This window comes from Rana temporaria, chromosome 6, assembly GCF_905171775.1.
Source record: "Rana temporaria chromosome 6, aRanTem1.1, whole genome shotgun sequence".
Lineage (NCBI taxonomy): Eukaryota > Metazoa > Chordata > Amphibia > Anura > Ranidae > Rana > Rana temporaria.
In genome coordinates, this window is record NC_053494.1 from 190,109,463 (window position 1) to 190,131,595 (window position 22,133).

The window sequence follows — 22,133 nt, forward strand, 5'->3', positions numbered from 1 at the left end:
CAAGTCTTAGTTTCCCGTCGCAAAGTTAGGGGTGCTATTAACATGGTGTAAAATTACTCCACCATGTTAAAGTATGCCCGTCGTTCCCACGTCGCTTTTGATTTTTTTTTTTCCGGCGTAAGTACGTTACGCACGTCGCGATTCACAAACACGTTGGGCCGCCGTAAGTTCGTGCAAAGCACGTCGGGAAAATTGCGAACGGAGCATGCGCAGTACGTCCGGCGCGGGAGCGCACCTAATTTAAATGATACCCGCCCCATTTGAATTGGGCGGGTTTGCGCCGGACGTGTTTACGATACACCGCCGCAAGTTTACAGGTAAGTGCTTTGTGGATCGGGCACTTACACTGAAAACTTGCGGCGGTGTAACGTAAACGGGTTACGTTACACGGCCGCAATTCTACGTGAATCTGGCCCTAACATTTTATCAAACAACAACCAGCAGTGGTATGGCCCTTCCTTTCTACTTATTTCCCAGCAAACCAGTAGTCAGTGTTTTCCAGGCCTTGCATACTCAGGGGCAGCAAAGGAAAATATTTTCGAATGTGGCCCGCGACCTCCTGCTCTAAAATAGAATATTGTTATGAAAGTTAAGTTTATAACTAATATCACAGTGTATATATGGGCAAATCTGTTCTGCAGTGGTTACTGAGCTGCTTTCAAACTTATCCACAGGTGCAGAGAAGTGCACCTGTGGGTTACCTGCACTGAGCCATAGACTTCTGTTACCTGCGAGTCTGGTGTGCTGAGAGCCGAGTAGGCTGCCATCCACCCGCTCTGCTCAATGTGGTCCGTAACCGGTTACCAAGTCGCTTAAGTGTCCCTTGCTCTTCAAAAGGTTGGGCACCCGTGCCTTAGACTGACATCAACAATGAGGCACTGTTTCTTCCACAGACACCAACAATGGGCAATGTGTATCCAATGGGGCACTATTCCTCTTACCAATATAAATGATGGGGCAATATTCCTCCTACTGACCACAGGTGCTATGAATTTTTTTTTACTACCACTAATCACCATGCCTGAGTCATTGTTCACTCCCACTGACGCTGGGGCATTTTTTACTCCCTCTGGCCATAGTTTGGCCCCCCTAGAGTCGGAAGGACAATAAACTAGCTTTTTGTTTAGAAAGGTTTGAAACCCCAAATTACAGTGCCTTGCAAAATTATTCACCCCCCCCCCCCCTTGGCTTTTTACCTATTTTGTTACATTACAGCCTTTTTTTTTTAATCTGAATTATATGCGATGGATCAAAACACAATAGTCTAAGTTGGTGAAGTAAAATTAGAAAAATATATACATAAAACAATTTTTCAGAAATAAAAAACTGATAATTGGCATGTGCGTCTGTATTCACCCCCTTTGTTATGAAGCCCGTAAAAAGCTCTGGTGCAACCAATTACCTTCAGAAGTCACATAATTAGTGAAATGAAGTCCACCTGTGTGCAATCTAAGTGTCACATGATCTGTCATTACATAGACACACCTTTTTGAAAGGCCCCAGAGGCTGCAACACCTAAGCACGAGGCACCACTAACCAAACACTGCCATGAAGACCAAGGAATTCTCCAAACAAGTAAGGGACAATGTTGTTGAGAAGTACAAGTCAGGGTTAGGTTATAAAAAAATATCCAAATCTTTAATGATCCCTAGGAGTGCCATCAAATCTATCATAACCAAATGGAAAGAACATGGCACAACAGCAAACCTCCCAAGAGGCAGCCGCACACCAAAACTCACGGAGCGGGCAAGGAGGGCATTAATCAGAGAGGCAGCAGAGAGACCTAAGGTAACCCTGGAAGAGCTGTAGAGTTCCACAGCAGAGACTGGAGTATCTGTACATAGGACAACAATAAGCCGTACGCTCCATAGAGTTGGGCTTTATGGCAGAGTGGCCAGAAAAAAAAGCCATTACTTTCAGCAATGTACGCCGTCGTAAGTCCTAATCTGACCCGTCGTATCTATGCGACTGATTCTTAGAATCAGTTACGCATAGATATCCATTAGATCCGACAGGCGCAAGTCTCTTACGCCGTCGGATCTAAACTGCATTTTTTTTTGACCGCTAGGTGGCGCTTCCGTTGAATTCCGCGTCGAGTATGCAAATTAGCTAGATACGCAATTTCCCGAACGTACACGCGGCCGACGCAGTAAAGTTACGACGTTTACGTTAGGCTTTTCCCGGCGTAATGTTGCCCCTGCTATATGGTGGCATAAGTGCGGCGCAACAATGTAAAGTATGGCCGTCGTTCCCGCGTCGAAATTTGAAAAAGTTACGTCGTTTGCGTAAGTCGTCCGTGAATGGGGCTGGACGTCATTTACGTTCACGTCGAAACCAATGACGTCCTTGCGCACTGGGAAATTCCACGGACGGCGAATGCGCCGTTCCGAAAAAACGTCAATCACGTCGGGTCACAGTAGTTTTGCATAAAACACGCCCCCCTGATCCAAATTTGAATTAGGCGGGCTTACGCCGGCCGAAATTACGCTACGCCGCCGCAACTTACGGAGCAAGTGATTTGAGAATACAGCACTTGCCCGTCTAAGAGGCGTAACGTAAATCGGATACGATACGCCGCCGCAAGGATACGCCGTTCTACAAGAATCTGGCCCTGACATTCCCTGACTCACGGCATACAGAATTGAGTGAATAGTGGTTTTTGATCGCTCAGTACTTAGTGCAGAGCCAGCAGGAGACAGATGCAGCATTCAATTGATGCTGCATCCACCTAGGTGAGTATAAATGTTGTTTTCAATATCTCATACTCTCATATTTTACTGTGAATTATTACAATGCTGCAATAATTGGTGGTTTTAGATCCGTCAGGAGTTCAGTTTTAAGAGTCAATAAGAGAAATTGCTTCAAGCTTAAACAGTTTACATATACTTAGAAACAAAATTCAAAAGACTATAGGACCCTTTAGAATGCTTATCACTGTTCTGGGAAATGGACTCAGAGTTCACAATCAATTAGAAGAAAAAATTGTTGTCACAACGTAACCCGTCAACCCCAGCTTTCATATGTTGGGCTTCTTGTTTGTCAAAAAACATTTCAAATTCCACTCATTTTTTCCATCTGCGTCGGTCAGACAATTAAAGCTTTTCACAGCACTGCAATGAGGGGTCGATATGAACTTTCTTGAATTCTTTGTGAGGCGTAAGGACTATTGTAATACTCCATGTGAATGCAGAATAAGCAATATTTATTCTTTTAGAAACACTGAGTCTTGCATTGTTCCACATCAGCTGCAATATTCGGGGGGAATTGCACTGCAAAAGGCCAGCACTGTGTATATCGCCATCTGTATGACCAGCGGTGGTGCTGGAATTTCAGCTAATCCCGGCTCACATGTAACAATCCCACGGCTTCCTTAAAGCAAAACTACACATTCTTTGGAAAAAAAAGAAAGATAAATACCACTTTGTACAATTAATCCAGGTACATCAAAACAAAAGGTGTGCAAAGTCTAATGCCGCGTACACATGATCGGAATTTCCGTCAAGAAAAGTTTGATGTGAGCTTTTGGTCGGAAATTCCGACCGTGTGTAGGCCCCATCAGACATTTTCTGTCGGAATTTCCTAAAGCTAAAATTTGAGAGCTGGTTCTCAAACTTTCAGATGGGAAAAGTTCATGCTCGGAATCAAGCCGACGCATGCTCGGAATCATTGAACTTAATTTTTCCCGGCTCGTCGTAGTGTTGTACGTCACTGCTTTCTCAACGGTCGGAATTTTGTGTGACCCTGTGTATGCAACACAAGTTTGAGCTAAAATTCCGCCGTAAAAAAATCCAAGGGCCAGATTCACAAAAGAGATACGACGGCGTATCTCCTGATACACCGTCGTATCTCTGAGATACGATTGTCGTATCTATGCGCCTGATTCATAGAATCAGGTTACGCATAGATAGCCCTAAGATCCGACGTAAGAGACTTACACCGTCGGATCTTAGGCTGCAATTCTAGGCCCGGCCGCTAGGTGGCGATTCCATTGCGGTCGGCGTAGAATATGCAAATGACTAGTTACGCCGATTCACGAACGTCCGCTTTGCCCGTCGCTCTAAATTTACGTTTTTTCAGTAGAGATACGTCGCGTAAAACTAAGCATGCCCTCTAGGTGGTCTAACCAATGTTAAGTATGGCCGTCGTTCCCGCGTCAAATTTTTAAATTTCACGTTGTTTGCGTAAGTCGTCCCTGAATGGCGCTGGACGCCATTTATGTTAACGTCGAAACCAATGACGTCCTTGCGATGTCATTTAGCGCAATGCACGTCGGGAAATTTTAGGGACGGAGCATGCGCAGTAAGTTTGGCGCGGGAACGCGCCTAATTTAAATGGTCCCCGCCCCATTTGAATTAGGCGGGCTTGCGCCGGGCGGATTTACGTTACACCGCCGCAAGTTTACAGGCAAGTGCTTTGTGAATCAAGCACTTACGCTGAAAACTTGCGGCGGTGTAACATAAATGGGATACGTTACGCCGCCGCAGCAGCGTAGCCCATTTCTACGTGAATCTGGCCCTAAGATTTTTGTCAGAATTTCTGATTGTGTGTACGCGGCATTAGGGCACATTTTACTATAGCATGTTGTACTAACTTGCAGTAATGCATGGTATATATTGTGACAGGCACCCTCAACACACCTTGCCAATGGACACGCGTTGTAGTGCATTGCCGAAAAATCTACATGCACAATTTTTGGTCTGTTGTGGTGCGTTGGACGCTTTGCACACCTTGGGAGACATTTATCAGTGCTGTCCTATTGTTTGCAGTTGCTATTTATCAAATTATTTTATTTATAATGCAAGTTAGGGACAGATTTGCTTTCTGTAGTAAGTTTGCGTAATAAGTTAGCTACTACGAAAATGTATATAATTTTCTCCATTGCTTCTCAAATTGCTTCTCTCTTGTCAAGACTTTACTGTTCTAACCACTTGAACATCTATTTTTATTTTCTATGGGGCAGATCCACAAAGATCTGCCCCGGCGCAGCGTATAGGAGATATGCTACGCCGCCATAACTTACTTGTGTTATCTTCGAATCCTTAAAGATTTTGCGCCGTAAGTTACGGCGGCGTAGTCTATCTCTGGTGGCGGAATTCAAATCTGTGATTAGGGGGCGTGTTTCATTTAAATGAAGCGTGTCCCCGCACCGAATGAACTGCGCATGCGCCGTCCCAAAAATTTCCCGCCGTGCATTGCGCTAAATGACGTCGCTAGGACGTCATTTTTTTTAACATAGACGTGAACTACATCCATCCCGATTCACGGACGACTTACGCAAAAAATTTAAAATTCAAATTAAATGCGGGAACGACGGCCATACTTAACATGGCAAGTCAAACTATACGCCGCAAAACACCAGCTTTAACTATACGCCGGAAAAAGCCGACTAGAGACGACGTAAAAGAATGCGACGGCCGCGCGTACGTTCGTGGATCGTTGGAAATAGCTAATTTGCATACCCGACGTGGAAAACTACGCGAACTCCACCCAGCGGATGCTGAAGTATTGCATCTATCTGTCGGATCTAACCCAGATGCCGTCGTATCTTGGTTTGAGGATTCAAACCAAAGATATGACGCAGGAAATTTGAAAGTATGCCGCTGTGGATCTGCCCCTATGTTTTTTGCTGTCTGTTAGCCTTCCAGGGACATTCTGCCTCTCAGTTTATTCTGCATGCCATTATCACAGGACAGATAGTTAAATTAAAAATGTTTTGTTTTTTACTGGTAGTTGTGGATAAATCTTCCAATGGGGCCACCTGTTCTGCTGACAACTGTCTAAGAGGGGAATTCATATCAGTATAGAGAGATGTCATCTGACTTATTTTTATTACTTCAGGACAGGAAGTGAGAGGAAATCGGTTTAGAGCAGGGGTCTCAAACTGGCGGCCCTCCAGCTGTTGTGCAAGTCCCATCATGCCTCTGCCTATGAGAGTCATGCTTGTAACTGTCAACCTTGCAATGCCTCATGGGAATTGTAGTTCTGCAACAGCTGGAGTGCCACCATTTTGAGACCCCTGGTCTAGAGGGATACAGACTTAAAAGTTTTAACCATGCCCTACTTAGTTTAGGCTCAAAGGTTTGTGCTTAACATACACTTTAGGGCCAACAATACATAGATTGAAATTTGGTTGGTTCAGCAGGGACCAGCCAAGATTTGGTCTATCTATGGGTAGGCTGATTGTACCCAAGGTGATCCAGCGATCAACTTAGGCACAACCAGCCTGTTGGATTTTTTACATGCGATTACTGCTGGTGGCTATGGTTGCTAGCAGTGACCATTGTTTTCTGCCAGCCTGGAAGCAAAGCCTGCCCCTTCCCCTTTCCCCCGGGAGACTGCAATAGAGCTGCAGGAGGCATTCCTTCATCCACCCTGACTGTGTTGGTGGGGAACTGAGCGATTTTCTTTCCTTTCACTCATGGTGGAAGGAAAGAAAATGTAATCATCTATGGCAGGGGTGCCCAACCAGCGGCCCGGGGGCCACATGTGGCCTGCGTAGCCCTCTGATGTGGCCTGCAAACTCCTGCTTTGGGATAGCAAAGGTTCGCAAGCCCAGATTGCCGACCCGTGTGAAAGCAGCCTTGGGTCCATTTCACATGATCGGTTCAACCCACGCAGACCCTCCATTCATCTCTATGGAGCGGCAGATGTAAACAGACTCTTCTACATTTGCACCCACCTACCTCCAATCCACTAAAAAAAACAACAGAATGGGATCTGTCCCCTTCCATCTGGTTGGATCGGATGGGAGGGCCCACAGAGTAGAGTTGGCTCTGTTAGTTCATGCCCATCTTAGAGCGTCCTTACTGCTGCTAATGCAACCCCCATAATATGAACTATATTTAAAATCCAATAGGGAGAGCGGGATCAGTCAAATCCCAGAAAACCAACCTCCTTAGATTTTTTTTTGATCACAAAATATTGGAAATCTGAAGTAACCCCCCCTCCATAGGTGGATTGCCATTGTCAATGATGTCATGCTTATGGAGGAGATGCAGTCTAGGGAGGGAGACAACTGGGATAAACACCTTAAACTACAGTATATGTGGGTCCATTATTCAACCTCAGATAGACTATTGAACAGAATTACTATAGGATGAGCTGAGAGATGCCGTTGGTGCCCACATCCGGAATATCACTGGAGTAAGTGGTCCAGATAAGTAGATGATCACACCCCAGTGAACGGCCCTCTAAGCACCCAATCTCAGCTATACTGAGAATACAAGGTAACAAAGGGGGGTCAGGAGGGCACAGTACAGGGGGGGTCAGGAGGGCACAATACTGGGATCAGGAGGGCACAGCACAGGGGGGGGGGGGGCAGAGAGGCACAGTACAGGGGGAGTCAGAAGGGCACAATACTGGGATCAGGAGGGCACAACACAGGAGAGGAATGCAGAAGGGCACAGTACAGGGGGGAGGGTCAGGAGGGCACAATACTGGGATCAGGAGGGCACAGTATAGGTTCTGAGATGCTTCCCAGGACATGACCATATCGGAACAGTTTAGTAAAAGGCATGACTGTCAGCAAATCTGGGGCAATTGGCAAGTATGATGTAATGCAAGATTATTGTGGGGCCCTCCATGTACCTCGGGCCCCTGGGCAGTGCCCAGGAGTGCCCTTGCATTAAGATGGCCCTGATGGGGTCTGGAGCACTCAGAATCTGGTGCAGATGTGCATATTAGCCAATCAGTTTGTAACTTCATCTTGTTCAATTAAGCTTTGACAATAAAACCTGGAAGCTTATTAGTTACTATGCAGAGCTGCAACAGATTTTCCACACTCTAGTTTTAGTAACCAGTGGGAGTTAGAAGGAGTGGTCAGTAGGAGGAGGAATAGTAACCAACCATTTGTATTAGTTGGAGGAATAGTTTGCCCCATCATTTGATGTCAGTGGAAGGAATAATGCACAATCTTTTATATCAGTGGGAGGAATTATGCCCCATTGTTGGTGTCAGTGGAATGAAAAATGCCCCAATTTTGGTGTCAGTTGAAGGAATAGTGCCCCACCATTGGTGTCAAAGTGCCCCACTGTTGGTGTCAGTGGGAGGAATAATGCCCCAAGGGCCAGATAAAGACAAGCAAAGGGCCACATCCATCCAAGAAGCTGCATTTTTGAACCACCACTTCATGAGTCACTTACTGCCAAATCTTATCTTGCCATTTTGCTGAAAAGTACTCCTCTGCTTTGGATAAACAGGTTTCTCTCTTGAGCTGCTGATGGATGTAAAAAGCATTCCAATTAACTATCTTTGGTACAAACACAACCAAATTGTTATTGCAGACATCAGCTGTCAATTCACTGATGATTGGTCCAGTTGGATTTTTCCCCATCCCATTGATTTTGTGCTCCTTCTCCACTCTACATAGGCACAAGTATGCACACATCATTCAACAGCCAAATAGTGTTAGTTGCACTTTGAAAACAGCTGTCAAGAGACAACTTGTGCTACTTTTAAGAGGCAATTGAGTTGTAAGAAAGATCAATTCACTGGATGGTGAGAATGCTTAAATCTGGCTTATGGTGATTCAATCACAAATATATTGTGCATGAATAACTTATCTTTCTTTATTACATAATGTCGGATATTATATATACAATATATTTATTTATTTAATAAATCTTTCTGTTTCTTAGCATTTGTTTAAAGTGAAATTGCTAACACAGAAGTATGAAAGTTGCCATTTATCCTTTTTTTTTTTAAAGGAGGAGGGTTAAAAAAGTTGACAAACACAGCAAATATCCAAACTGACCATTATTGCTCAAAGGCGTTTTCCGTTAAAATAAATTAGAAAATTATTATAATATTAATAATATTATAAATTGTTCCTTGTTCTCTGCTGATTTACCTTACTCCCTCCTTCCCACGCATATGTTTTTTTTATTTTTATGTAGCTGGTTAAAGGTTAAAGCAGGGTTCCACCCGCAATTTTTTTTTTTAAAGTCAGCAGCTACAAACACTGTAGCTGCTGACTTTTAATAAGGACACTTACCTGTCCTAGGCGCCCGCGATGCCCCCCCCCCCCCCCCCGAGGCCGATCCCTTAATCCTGGCAGCTCTCGGCGCCGCCATCCTCACTAAGGCCCCTTTTACACTGAGGAGTTTTTCAGGCGGTACAGCGCTAAAAATAGCGATGCTATACCGCCTGAAATACTCATGCCCAGCCTTCTCAATGTGAAAGCTGCTCCTTCCCATTTAAAACAATGGGAAACCGTGGTAATACCGCCCACAATGCGCCTCTGCAGAACCCTTTTTTTTAAAATTAACCCTTTATCGGCCGCTAGCGGGGGTTAATACCACACCGCTAGAGGCCGAATCCCGCGGCAATTCCGACGGTATAGCGCTGCTATTTTTAGCGGCGCTATACCGCCACCACGCCTTTCTGGGATACACACAGTTCCCAGAAGGCAGCGTGCCCCTTTCCCCAGAAGACAACGTGGGGAGGACGAGGAAGAAGATCTGCCGCGGTATGGGAAGAGGCAGATTAGGAAGTTCCGCATAGCAACCGCCATTTTTGGTAAGTACATTTTTTTTTATTTTTATTTTTTTTTTTGCTTTTTTTTCAGGATTTTGGTGAATTCAGCCAGAAACTCGGTCAGAGCTGGATTCTGGCGAGAAACTCGTGTGTACACTTTTCAGCGAGGAACCCGTCGAGGAACTCGTCGGGCCGAAAAGAGAACATGTTCTCTATTTCCTCGTTGTTCAATGAGGAAAGTCGGCCCGCCGAGCTCCTCGGCGGCTTCCACACTGAACTTGACGAGGAACTCGATGTGTTTGGCACGTCGAGTTCCTCGGTCGTGTGTACGGGGCCTGTGAGGTATGTTGCCATCTACAATCCACAAAACCAGAATGTTGCTAGAGATAGGTTTTTGCTTTTTCGGCTACAGACCTGTTACGCCTCCTAATTGTTCCCTTCCAAACTGTCCACCCAAAAGGAGAGCAGACAAAGGTAGCTATGTATTCATTTTATGTGTATTTGACTGATGCTTGTGTTGTGACTGGCTTAAGGTTGGGTTCACACTATCTTTGCATGAGGCTCACAGCAGGGGTCTGGTGCGTCCCCGTTCACTGTTTCAGGTCCAAATTTTGGGCTGAATTTGGACCTGAAAAGGACCAAAAGAAGCACAAAGCTCCTGTGCAAAGAATAGAGCCCGGAGCCACATATCACAGATATGTGAACCGGCTCCATAGACAGCCGGTCTAAATCTCCTGCTATTGCAAATTGGATGGGAGAACCCAGTGTGAACCCAGCCTTAAGGTCTTTTTTGCTGCAAATGTATATCATTGTTCATTCGTTTATGGTAATTGAAGATAGACATCTACTTCTTAGATCAAGCCACACTCAACTTAATTAACAACTTAATTGGAACCTGTGAAAGTTTTCTGCTTTCTTTTCATTCCATGATGTCTGTATATGATAACTCCCAACGCTCCATTTTCACCTCGTTATGTGGACTAAACGCGTATTTTGGTTACTCTGAACATAAATTGTAGTGCAACGATTTCCTTCCTATCAGTGAAAACAATGATGACCACCAAGGGGGGTGGAAAAAAGACAAACAAAAAAGTCATTAGCACAAGATTAGTAGTACATAATAGTTGCTGCTTTTGGGCTTTGTTTTGCCCCTTTCTATAAGCCTTTTGCCCAGAGCTTATTTCACAGGGCTGGAGTTTTTTTTTTTTTTTAAAGTGTTGGTCATGCCTAACAGCTGTGCTTGATTGAAACCATCAGCATCTGTGTCGTGCTAGCCGTGTTTTATAGAAATCACTTTTCACCTTCAGTTTCAGATGAAATGGCGATTGGTGCCAAGTGAGGAAGCACATAATGTTGCAGTCATACCTTTAATTGCCCAATAAAAACATATTCTAAGCATTTAGGCTTAACCCGCTCACTCCCTCTTAATGGCAAATGACACAGTGGTACAACGGCAGGGGTAGCTGAGCACGCACTGCTGGCAGGTCCACGGGTCCAAATGACCTTGATCCAAGGAAATTTGTTGTATTTTCATCCTCTTGAACCAATGCTAGAATTGGTAAGATGTATTTGATTCCAAAAAATGCTTCTCCCAGCTTTAATATATTGTACAATGTTTCTGCATGGTAGGAAAAGATGCAGTACCCTTGGTCATACTATGCCAATGAATCTAAATGTGTAAAGTGGACCCTAACTGTATCTGAGCACCACAAACTGAAAACGCTACTTAAAGTGGAAGTTCACCCAAAAATAAATTTCTAATAATACCTTGAGATGACCGGTTATACTGCGAGGATGCTGTTTTTTTGTTTTTGTTTTTTTCATACATACCTTGTTAGTGGTGTTTCATCCCTCGGCTTCCGGGTACGATTCTAGCGGGGCTGGGCGTTCCTAGTTGATTGACGTTCCTCCGACCGCCGCATACCGCACGTCACGACTTTCCGAAAGAAGCCGAACGTCATTGCGCAGGCGCCGTATAGAGTCGGCTCTATACGACGCCTGCGCAGCGACGTTCGGCTTCTTTCGGAAAGTCGTGACGCGCAGTATGCGCCGGTCAGAGGAACATCAATCAACTAGGAACGCCCAGCCCCACTAGAATCGTACCCGGAAGCCGAGGGATGAAACACCGCTAACAAGGTATGTATGAAAAAAATAAATAAAAAAAACAGCATCCTCGCAGTATAACCGGTCAGCTCAAGATATTATTAGAAATTTATTTTTGGGTGAACTTCCACTTTAAAGCAGAACTTTCACATTATGCTCTCCTCCCACCCTCCTCTGCTATTTTTAGTACTTTTTTTTGGGGTGGGGGGTTTACCTGGTTTTGACAGGTACCTTCTCCCACTTCCGGACAGATCGCCACAGTGGATCCACTGAAAGTTCTCCCCTCTGCCCGCAACCTTCTGGGACACGTCACATGTCCCAGATGGTTGCGGACCCATTCACAAAGCGCAACGTGGCTCACACTTGCGCAGTGGACAGCCGGCTGTGAAGTTGCAAGGAATCACAGCTAGCTGCCCACAGTTAGCATGCCGGCACCGGGGCCCCAAAGACCAGTGAAGAACCTGCTGGTTGAAGACGGCACTGGACCCCTAGACAGCTGAGTGTCCTTTTATTGAAAGTCAGCAGCTACAGAATTTGCTTCTTTTTTTTTTCCAAACAAGGCGAACAACCACTTTAAAGAAGTTGTAAAGGCTGAAGGTTTTTTATCATAATGCATTTCTATGCATTAAGATAACAAACTTCTGTGTGTAGCAGCCTCCCCAACACCCCCCAATTACCAACCTGAGCTCCTTCTCTCTCCAGTGATGTCCACGATCCCCTCAGCCAGTGGCGGCCCGTCCATAGGGGGCGCCCGGGCGCCGCCCCCCCTCCCCCAGTCTGTAAAAAAAAAAAAAAAAAAAAAAAAAAATATTTAAACCTTTCCCTTTAAGAAAAAAAAAAACCAAAATAGGTAATTATGTGCACTGTGTCCGCGCCGGGCGCCGGGCATAGTGCGGTAGGAGTAGCGCCACGTCTGTGCAATCACGGGATTGCAGACGTGGCGCTACATTGGCAGCCAAAATATGCCTTTGTGGCGCTGCCGATTACGCCACTTGCTTCCGGTGCGATGCCAGTAGCATTGTTATGGCCGGGCGGGTGCATTTCTTTGTGCACGCGCTCGTCTCTGTGCTCGTTCCGACGTCACTGGAAAAACAGGAAGTGACGTCGGCACTCTCGAGCTCAGTGCGTCCCGACGGGGAACAGGTAAGCAGAGCTATGTCTTCCCCTCTTAACTACATTATGTTGTAATACAAACTGCAGCAGCATGACCAGAGCCCAGACAGTGGAATCCCAGGAATGCCTCTCCCTCACTGAGCACCACAGTCACTACTCTGTTATTTCAATGGTGTTAAACTTGTTAACCCAGTCATTGCTGGAGGTCCTAGCACACGTGGATTGACGGATGGCAGCATGTCACACAGATAAATGCATCCAGCCTAGATAAATTCCCGCAGACAGACCCAATCTGTCACAGTGACCCGATACCCTGCAATTAGCAATAAATATTAGTTCCAGCCCAGTGCCCATCACTAAATGCCGCCCAGTAACTGCTGCAATAGGTGACATTTCCTTAATCCTAATTACATTGCTAAGTTATAGCTTATAGAAAAGTGGTTTAAGGTTATATACATGGCAGTTTTATTTATATATAAATTTGAATGTGGATTGCTTAATGCAGATGGCATGGGGCTGTGTGTTGGCACCCTTATGCTAATAAATGCTAATAAATCCATAATTATTCTACCTGTGTACACTATTGTGTAACACACAGTTTTACGTGTCTGCACTGCATTATTGTAGCTGGTGTGGTGGTTATGGATTGAGGGTTCAGTGGCTGCACTGGTGACATATTCTTGTGCTTGTCCGTCACAGGTAGAAACTATGCCAGGGCTACACCTGCAATTTAAAGTACTTGTATACCCAACATCGGCGGCCGGCACACCACCCCACCTGCTTATGCAACTTTGAAGTAGTTCCTGCATTACTTTTGTCCCACTTTGATGTGACTTGAGCTCCATAGACCTCCAGAATACATTGCTTCAAGTCGTGCTGCAAAATCGCAGCAAAAAATTGTGGCAGAATAGTGTGACTTTCAGGCTAACGCAGTCTGAAAGTTGCACAATTCTACCGCAATTTTAATGCGACTTAAAGCAATGCCTGTGTATTCTGGAGGTCCTATCAAAGTGGGACCAAAGTAATGCAGGGACTACTTTGAAGTCGCACAGATATGAACGGTTCTCATTGGAAAAAATGGGGTACGACTTGTCATGCAAGGTTCAAGTCCCAAGTCGCAGGACAAGTAATGCAGTATGTCCGCAGTCTCTGGTAATCTTGTGCAGTATGTCCGCAGTCTCTGGTAATCTTGTGCAGTATGTCCGCAGTATCTGGTAATCTCCTGCAGTATGTCCGCAGTCTCTGGTAATCTCCTGCCCATTTCGAGTCCTTCATTACTAACAGTGTCATTTTTTACGTTGTTTGCACCGATCTGTAAGGCTGCGCTATATACCATGATTTGTGATGCTGGGGCTGTATACTCTGTGCTGTGATGCTGAGCTGTATACTCCTGACACTATGAGTGTGGAATACAGGGGACGGAGTGGTGGATTCTATAAGGGGTGTGGCTTATGAGAAGTGGGAGGGACCAAATGTGGAAGGGCGGGGTCTTGCGCCCCCCCATCCTAAAACTTCACCAGCCGCCACTGCCCTCAGCCATCCAGTACACTCCTCCTAATTGGCTGAGACAGAGCAGTGATGCTAGTGGCTCCCACAGCTGTCAATCAAAGCCAGTCAGCCAATCAGGGGAGAGAGGGGGCAGGGCCAGATCAGGGCCAGATCGGGGCTCTGTGTCTGAATGGATACACAGAGCTCTGACTCAGCTAGAGTGCCCCCTGTAGCAAGCTGCTGGCCGAGGGGCACTCAAAGGAGGGAGGGACTAGGAGCAGCAAAGAGGGACCCGAGAAGAGGAGGAACCGGGCTGCTCTGTGCAAAACCAACTGCACAGATGAGGTAAGTATAACATTTTTTTTTTTTTTATAAACAAGAGCCTGTACAATCACTTTAATTCACCTTTAATTTTTAAAGTAAACTCACTCATCCATCCATGTCTCCAAGTTTTTTTTGTTCACAAATGACTTTGAAAAACAACCCCCTATCATTTCTAGCCACGACCATATTGAGTAAGGGCAGATGATTCATGTAGCATTTACTACCTGCCCTTAGCTTAGGCAGAAATGTGTGCTTAGCTAGGAAAGCCCTTCCTCCAGATGAAAGAAAAAAAATGCTCATGAAGACTCCTTGGATGTATAACATCAATTTGGCCTAGGCCAGAAACCAGGAAGCAGCTGAAGAAATGCATATACCTTTCTATCTATTTACTAACATTAACAGAATAAGGATTGCACATTGGTAATGTTGATGAAGAGAGTTTAGTTCCACTTTAAAGAGAACTAGTCAAAAATGTGAAACTGCTTAAGGCCCGATTCACATTATTGCATTGAGGGAACATGCATGTTCCCACGCACATTACCGCAGTGGATAGCATTGCATGCTACTTGCTACGATGGTGTGATGTGGTGCTATTCATTTTAAATGGCACTCCAACTTGTTGCCCAAGGTGTGCTGCACCACAGTGCCCCTTGTGGTAATGCACCAACATGTGTTGCAGTCAGTGGGCTAGATTCATGTAGCATTTACGGTGGCGTATCTCCAGATACACCGCCGTCATTTCAAATCTGCGCCGGCGTATCGTTACGCCGATTCTCAAAGGCAGATACGCTCCAAAAATAGGCTTCCTCCGCCGACGTAACTTGAATGCGGGGCGTATAATTGTGTGCAATATTACGTTGGCCGCTAGGGGCGCTTCCATTGTTTTCGGCGTAGAATATGCAAATTACCTAGATACGCCAATTCACAAACATACGTACGGCCGGCGCAATTTATTTACGTCGTTTACGTTAGGCTTTTTCGGCGTAAGGTTGTTCCTGCTATTAGGAGGCGCAGCCAATGTTAAGTATGGACGTCGTTCCCGCTTCGAAATTTGCATTTTTTACGTCGTTTGCGTAAGTCGTTCGCGAATAGGGCTGGACGTAATTTACGTTCACGTCGAAACCAATACGTCGTTGCGCCGTACTTGGGAGCAATGCACACTGGGATATGTACATGGACGGCGCATGCGCCGACTGTATAAAACGTCAATCACGTCAGGTCATCATAGATAGAACTTACGGAGCAAGTGCTTTGTGAATACTGCACTAGCTCCTGTAAGTTGCGTCGGCGTAGCGTAAATACAATACGTTGCGCCGCCGTAACTATGCACGCCCCTACCTGAATCTAGCCCAGTGCGTTTAACCCAGGGGTGTCCAAACTTTTTTCAAAGAGGGCCAGATTTGATGAAGTGAACATGCGTGAGGGCCGACCATTTTGCTGACATTCTTTGAACCATTAAAATTTGGTCTAAGTGTGTTTGCCCGAGTACTAATACACGGCCCAATAAGAATTCTCCTGCCTTTGTGGCTGTGTGTGGTGAAGAGATGAGCTCGGGCATATTATTTGGATACATTGTATTTATCGGCGTATAACACTCACCTTGACGTTAGGAGGGAAGTTTCAGGGGAAAAAAATGTAAATAAAGAACTGTGAAGCAAAATAAGGGTCATTGCCCATGAATGCAGCCCAATCATTGCCCATCTGCAGTCTCGCCATTGCCATGAATGCAGCCTCTCCATTGCCCATCTGCAGCCTCGGAGGGGAGGGGCCAGACGAGTGCCAACAGATTACATACAGGAGAATCTCCTGTTTACACAGCAGCCTCTTTAATACAATGTCCCGCCTCCTATGACAGAGGAGTCGTCCAATGGCAGCCAAGGAGACGAGACTTCCTATTACACATGCCACAGAGTAAACAGGAGATTCTCCTGTATGTAATTTGACAGCACTCGTTTCCCCCCCCCTCCCTGTCCCCTCTGAGGCAGTGCCAATAAATACAGTATATATCCAAATTACCAGGGGGCCACATTAAACTGGAACGGGGGCCGCAATTGTCCCCCGGGACGGACTTTGGACTGGTTTAACCTGACTTTACTCAAAGTACATCTCAAACTTATAAAAAGAATATATTGCGCTAAACAAATCTAAGTGTATATATAGTGTAAATAGGCAGCCAACATACCAGTGGATAAGTGTAAACAGATAAAAGAAAATAAATGTAGCGCCAAAACTATAAAAAAGGAAAGGGTAACCACTAATTGGTTGTGAGGATGTGACCTCTGTAGTGAGAGTTTATATTTAAGAATAAACCAAACTCTGTGAATTAAACATACATGTATATCAGAGCTATATTGACTCTGAGTGCTAATATTATACCTGTATGGTATAAAAAAGCATACAAAAGAAAAATCTTATGTAATAAGTGATTATAAATGTGAACAAACACAAAAATAAATAAAATAAAAGTTCTGAAAAGTAGGAAGGGGGGCACTCCCAGAGCTTCCCCAGAGCTGACTGTTCGTCACTTCAGTAGGAAAACACCTCTTCCACATCAATGGAGAATCCTTTCCCTCAGAAATTGCACATCTTCAAAAGGACATTCCTTGGCATATAAAAGTTAAGGTACTCTTACCAGCTTTAGTTGACCCACAGCTCACCGTATGGTGGGTAGGTCCTCAAGGCTTGTATATGCTGGCCGTCCTTCAGTTGCACCAATGGGTGGATGGATGTCCCAATTCCGATGCTCCGGATGGATCCCAGAAGGAGAGTTAGTAACACCAGCCACAGGAACGTCACATGAGATGATAAGGAGGGGAAACTCCCAATTTCATGAGGGATATGAGAAAAGAGGGAGAAAACACCTCCTCATAGTGTAGAAATTTATTTAAAATTCTTGATCAAAAAATGTTTTGACATAAGCAAAGAGATAGTCCAAATCTCATAAAATTAATACACAGCAAGGAAATCGTCCAAAGTTTAAAAATAGTAAAAATTATAAAAAGACCCAAACGATAAAGACACTCGTTCACCACGGCACATCAAAGAAAAACCACAGCAGGCAGATAACATGAACTGGCACAGTATTGGTGGTATGGATCAAATTTAACCGACCGGTTTCGTCCTCACAGACATCAACAGGGTTATAGAGCTGACCCACACCTCTACCTGCGCCTATATATAGCAATATGATTAGCTTACCTGTGATCTACACCTGCTACTCCGCTCCCCTCGGGCGTGCGTCTCACCCACTGCTACTTCCTCTTCCTGCGTTCCAACCACCGGAAGGTGGGACAACGGGGGCGCGGCTGAGGATACCAATCGCAGTGCTCCAATATGTGACGTCATCTCCTCCCGTCCCACATGACAGCCTCTGTCCAATATGAGGATGCGGGACAAGGGAATTGCTCCGCCTCCCACCTTAGAGCGAATCCGAGTCCCGGACTCAACATCCACGACACAAATCGCCAAGGGGGCAGGCGGTGATGCGCGCATTGTCACTTAGCCACGACGGTATGCGCGTCAGATAACGTCGGGCGTGATGACATATGCGTTCCATCTGATGCGTCCCATGGGAATCATTGATGAAAGGGAGGCATAAGCAATAGCTATAAACCTCTATGGTGAAAACGAATCCTAAGCAGTGAATATAGTGCATTAGGTCCCCGGGATAGTGTATACAGATTGATCACAGGTAATATACATCCCCAATTGACTAGTTGATGCAGGCAATCATACTTATAATAGATGTATGGTGATTTGACAAAACCATCCACTATATATAAAAATAAACACAATAAAGGAGATATTAAGTTATACTAATAAATAACCAAGATGGAGGTTCATGATTGGTTTATGAATGAATTCACGTCCCACTCCACGTTAAGCCCGTGGGGCGTATAGCTTTTTAACTGGTATATCCAATATACTTCTAACTTAGATACACCCCTCGTACCTGGTTCACCTCTCCAATGAGGGACAAAGTGGTCTATAATTTGGAACAAGGTTCCTTCGACCTTCTTATTGTGGTGTTCCAAGTAATGTCTTGGTACAGTGTGTTTAGGGTACCCTGCCAAAATCTTGGCAATATGCTCACCTGCCCTTGTGGAAAAGCTCCGTATGGTGCGCCCCACGTACTGTTTTCCACAAGGGCAGGTGAGAAGGTAAACAACATACCGAGTGGCACATGTTGAAAATTGTTTAATGGGGAATTCAACCCCTGTAACCGTGGATCTAAAATTAATAGATTTCTTCTTGGTGATGTTGTATACACACACTTTACACCTCCTACACGGATGATAACCCTTAGAAAGAGGGAAAAAAATGGGTTTGACTGGGGGGTCTGGGACATTTGGCGCGATCTGATTTCTCATTGACATTGCCCCTCGATATATTATGGATGCACTATTGGGTAAGGTAGGTCCCAAAGTGGGATCACTCGTTAGTATGTTCCAATGTTTTTGGATGATTGACCTAATTTGCTTATATTGCATAGAAAATGCGGTGAAAAAAGAGTTCTTAAACCTACTATCCTGCACCGTTTTGACTTTCTCTTGTGTCAGAGTTGCCCTATCAATCACTGAGATTCTTTTAATTTCTTCCTGGATATGATTCTCAGAGTATCCTTTATCAACAAAGCGATTCTTGAGAATCTTTGCTTGTTCTTTGAAGTCTCCCACATTAGAACAATTCCGTCTAATTCGCAGAATCTGACTACGTGGGACAGACTTCAGCCAGGAGGGATGATGGCAGCTGTCAACCGGGATAAACCCGTTACGGTCGGTTTGTTTAAAGTGGGTTTTGGTTTGTAGACTGTTATTTTGTACAAAAATTTCCAGATCCAAAAAATTAATGTTAGAAGTACTAGCCTCATATGTTAAATTGATTCCAACTTGATTGTCATTAAGGTGACTCATGAAGGACTCCAGAGACCCGTGGTCACCACGCCATAGGAGGAGGATGTCATCTATGTACCGCGCCCAGAGAACTATCTCCGGTCGGGCGGCAGCATAGACGACATCCTCCTCCCATTTGGCCATAAAAATATTTGCGAGACTGGGGGCAAATTTAGCCCCCATCGCGACTCCCTTATGTTGTAAATAGAAATCCCCCGCGTGCCAAAAATAATTGTGCGTAGTGGCAAACCTGAGGAGATCCATTATAAACAATCTTTGCAGAATAGGGAGATCTGGTGACCTGTTGAGAAAACATTCCACAGCTTGGAAACCCAAGTGATGGGCTATACTGGTGTAAAGTGAGGCCACATCAGCTGTGACAAGAATGATGTCATTGGTATATGTCACTTCCTCAAGTTTAGCAATAGTATGCCTGGTATCCTTGAGGTAGGAAGGAATGTTTCTCACTATAGGTTGGAGGTGGAAATCAATGTATTTCCCCAATCTGGAGGTGACAGAGTTAATGCCACTAATGATTGGTCTTCCTGGAGGACATGTGCTATGTTTGTGAATTTTTGGCAGGTAGTATATAACAGGGATACGAGGTACCCTGGGTACTAAAAAGCATCGTTCCTTGTTGTTGAGGATGCCTCTCTGTACACCCTTCTCCACCAATTTCTTTAAGGAGTAGGTGTAACTACTGGTAGGATTGGATGGTAACTTGACATAAGTCACATCATCCTCCAGTAGTCTTGACATCTCTGAGTTATAAGCAGACTTGTCAAGAACTACTATCCCCCCACCCTTGTCAGCAGGGCGTATAACAAGGTCCTTTCTCTCACATAGAGATTTCAAGCCATTCTTAATATTGGGATCAGAATGGAACCTTTTTAAAGGTAATTCTTCTAGGTCCTTCAAAACCAAGTCTCTGAAGACTTTAATACTCGGTGCCAAAGGACAAGGAGGGTTAAAAAGGGAAGGGTTCGAAAGACCCGTATGTCTAACACCCGTTTCCCCCCCCCTCCCTGTCCCCTCTGAGGCAGTGCCAATAAATACAGTATATATCCAAATTACCAGGGGGCCACATTAAACTGGAACGGGGCCGCAATTGTCCCCCGGGACGGACTTTGGACTGGTTTAACCTGACTTTACTCAAAGTACATCTCAAACTTTCCTGCTCCCCTCGATCTGCCCCTCTCCCACACACTTTCTTTAAAATATTCCCTGTAAACATACTTTTTTGTGGAGGTGGCCAGGTCACATGATACCCTTGGGTCCTTTTCTTTACATGTCAGTGGACCTTAATACAATGGAGTGTGTCACTGATGTTAGTGTGGCTATCTACTGTAGTGGACTGTGAGCCCAGACTGACGTGGTTTGGGGGGTGAGGGTAGGATGGTAGGGGGTGAAATAAACATAACAGCTGTGACAGGAAGTCAGGTAAATCTGTGAGTGTTGTCACAGACGGGACATACATTTCTGCCTTGTTTAGACAATACACCAATTGTTATTAGGCGTCGGCTGCAAATGTAGCCAGGAAAAGGCTAAAGGGCGTTGGAAGACTTCAGCTGTTCAGAATGAGGCAATTAAGGCATCTATAAGTAGTCCAGAGGATTACCACTGATTTGCTGCATGCCGAGGCTTTCTGAGTGAAAGAGAGCAGTACTGAAAGTCTTCTGGGGAGGTGAGGAGAGGATTGATTTTCTGTGTGATAAAAATCAAAAGACTATTGTTTTTCTGCTTGTTGACCAGCAGTGTCTGCCCAGCACTAGGCTGTGCCAGATTCCATAGATAGGTTCCTGTGTGGAAGGCAGACGCCCAAAGTGGCCAGGGTTTATTTTATGTTTGATTTTGTTTATGCTGTTTGGATGCTTGCACTTGTTTCCAGCAAGATGGAAGAATAAACCAAAATCTTTGTTTTCAACCGTCTTCGACTGCCTGTCTGTATAAATTCAGTGTGTGGTGAACCCATCCAAGGGGTCACACACCACGTTACCGAGCTAACCCCTTACACAGTGCACAGACTCTCTGGAATAGTCTCAATGTCTGTTCAAAATATAAATATGGGCCACCAAAAAAAAGTTATATACCAAGTGTTTCTGGTAATGCCCATAAAGCCAACACTGCACCAATGGTAAGGGACAGCACCCAAGAGGGATACACAGCCACCCAGTTGAAATATAGTAATCAGCAAAGTCCACCTAATTAAATCCAATTGAGAATATCGATAAAAATAAAAACAATGTCCTTATAGAAAAACATGTTGGTGTTTACATAAAGGTGGTCAACAGGTTTACATTCTACCCGCCATGGTGTGTAGTAAAGCCTCCCCAGTGAAAGGTAAGTTACCCCTTTCGAGGTTGAGCACTCCCAGTGGGGACACTTGCTGAAGATCCGTCTCACAGATTGCTGTGAAAGGATGATGATAAAATCGGTGGTATCAGATCGGTGAAATCGGATCCCGTTGAATGATGTGCAACTCCAGAAACTCACGTCACCTGGCCACCGGCATCTACATATTGTATATTGTATTCATTTTAACATTGAGCAGGTTTTTTAGCACTGGACATGTTAGTTGTTGAGCCAGGTTGTGTGTGGCCATAGTGCACAAAATGTGCTAAAGCTAAAATTCAATAAACAAAAATGTGACAGTTTAAAATGTCCGAACGTGAAAGTCTTTGTGAAATTATTGGAGAAAGAGAAGAATGAATCTTCAAAGAACCTTTTCTATTCTGATTC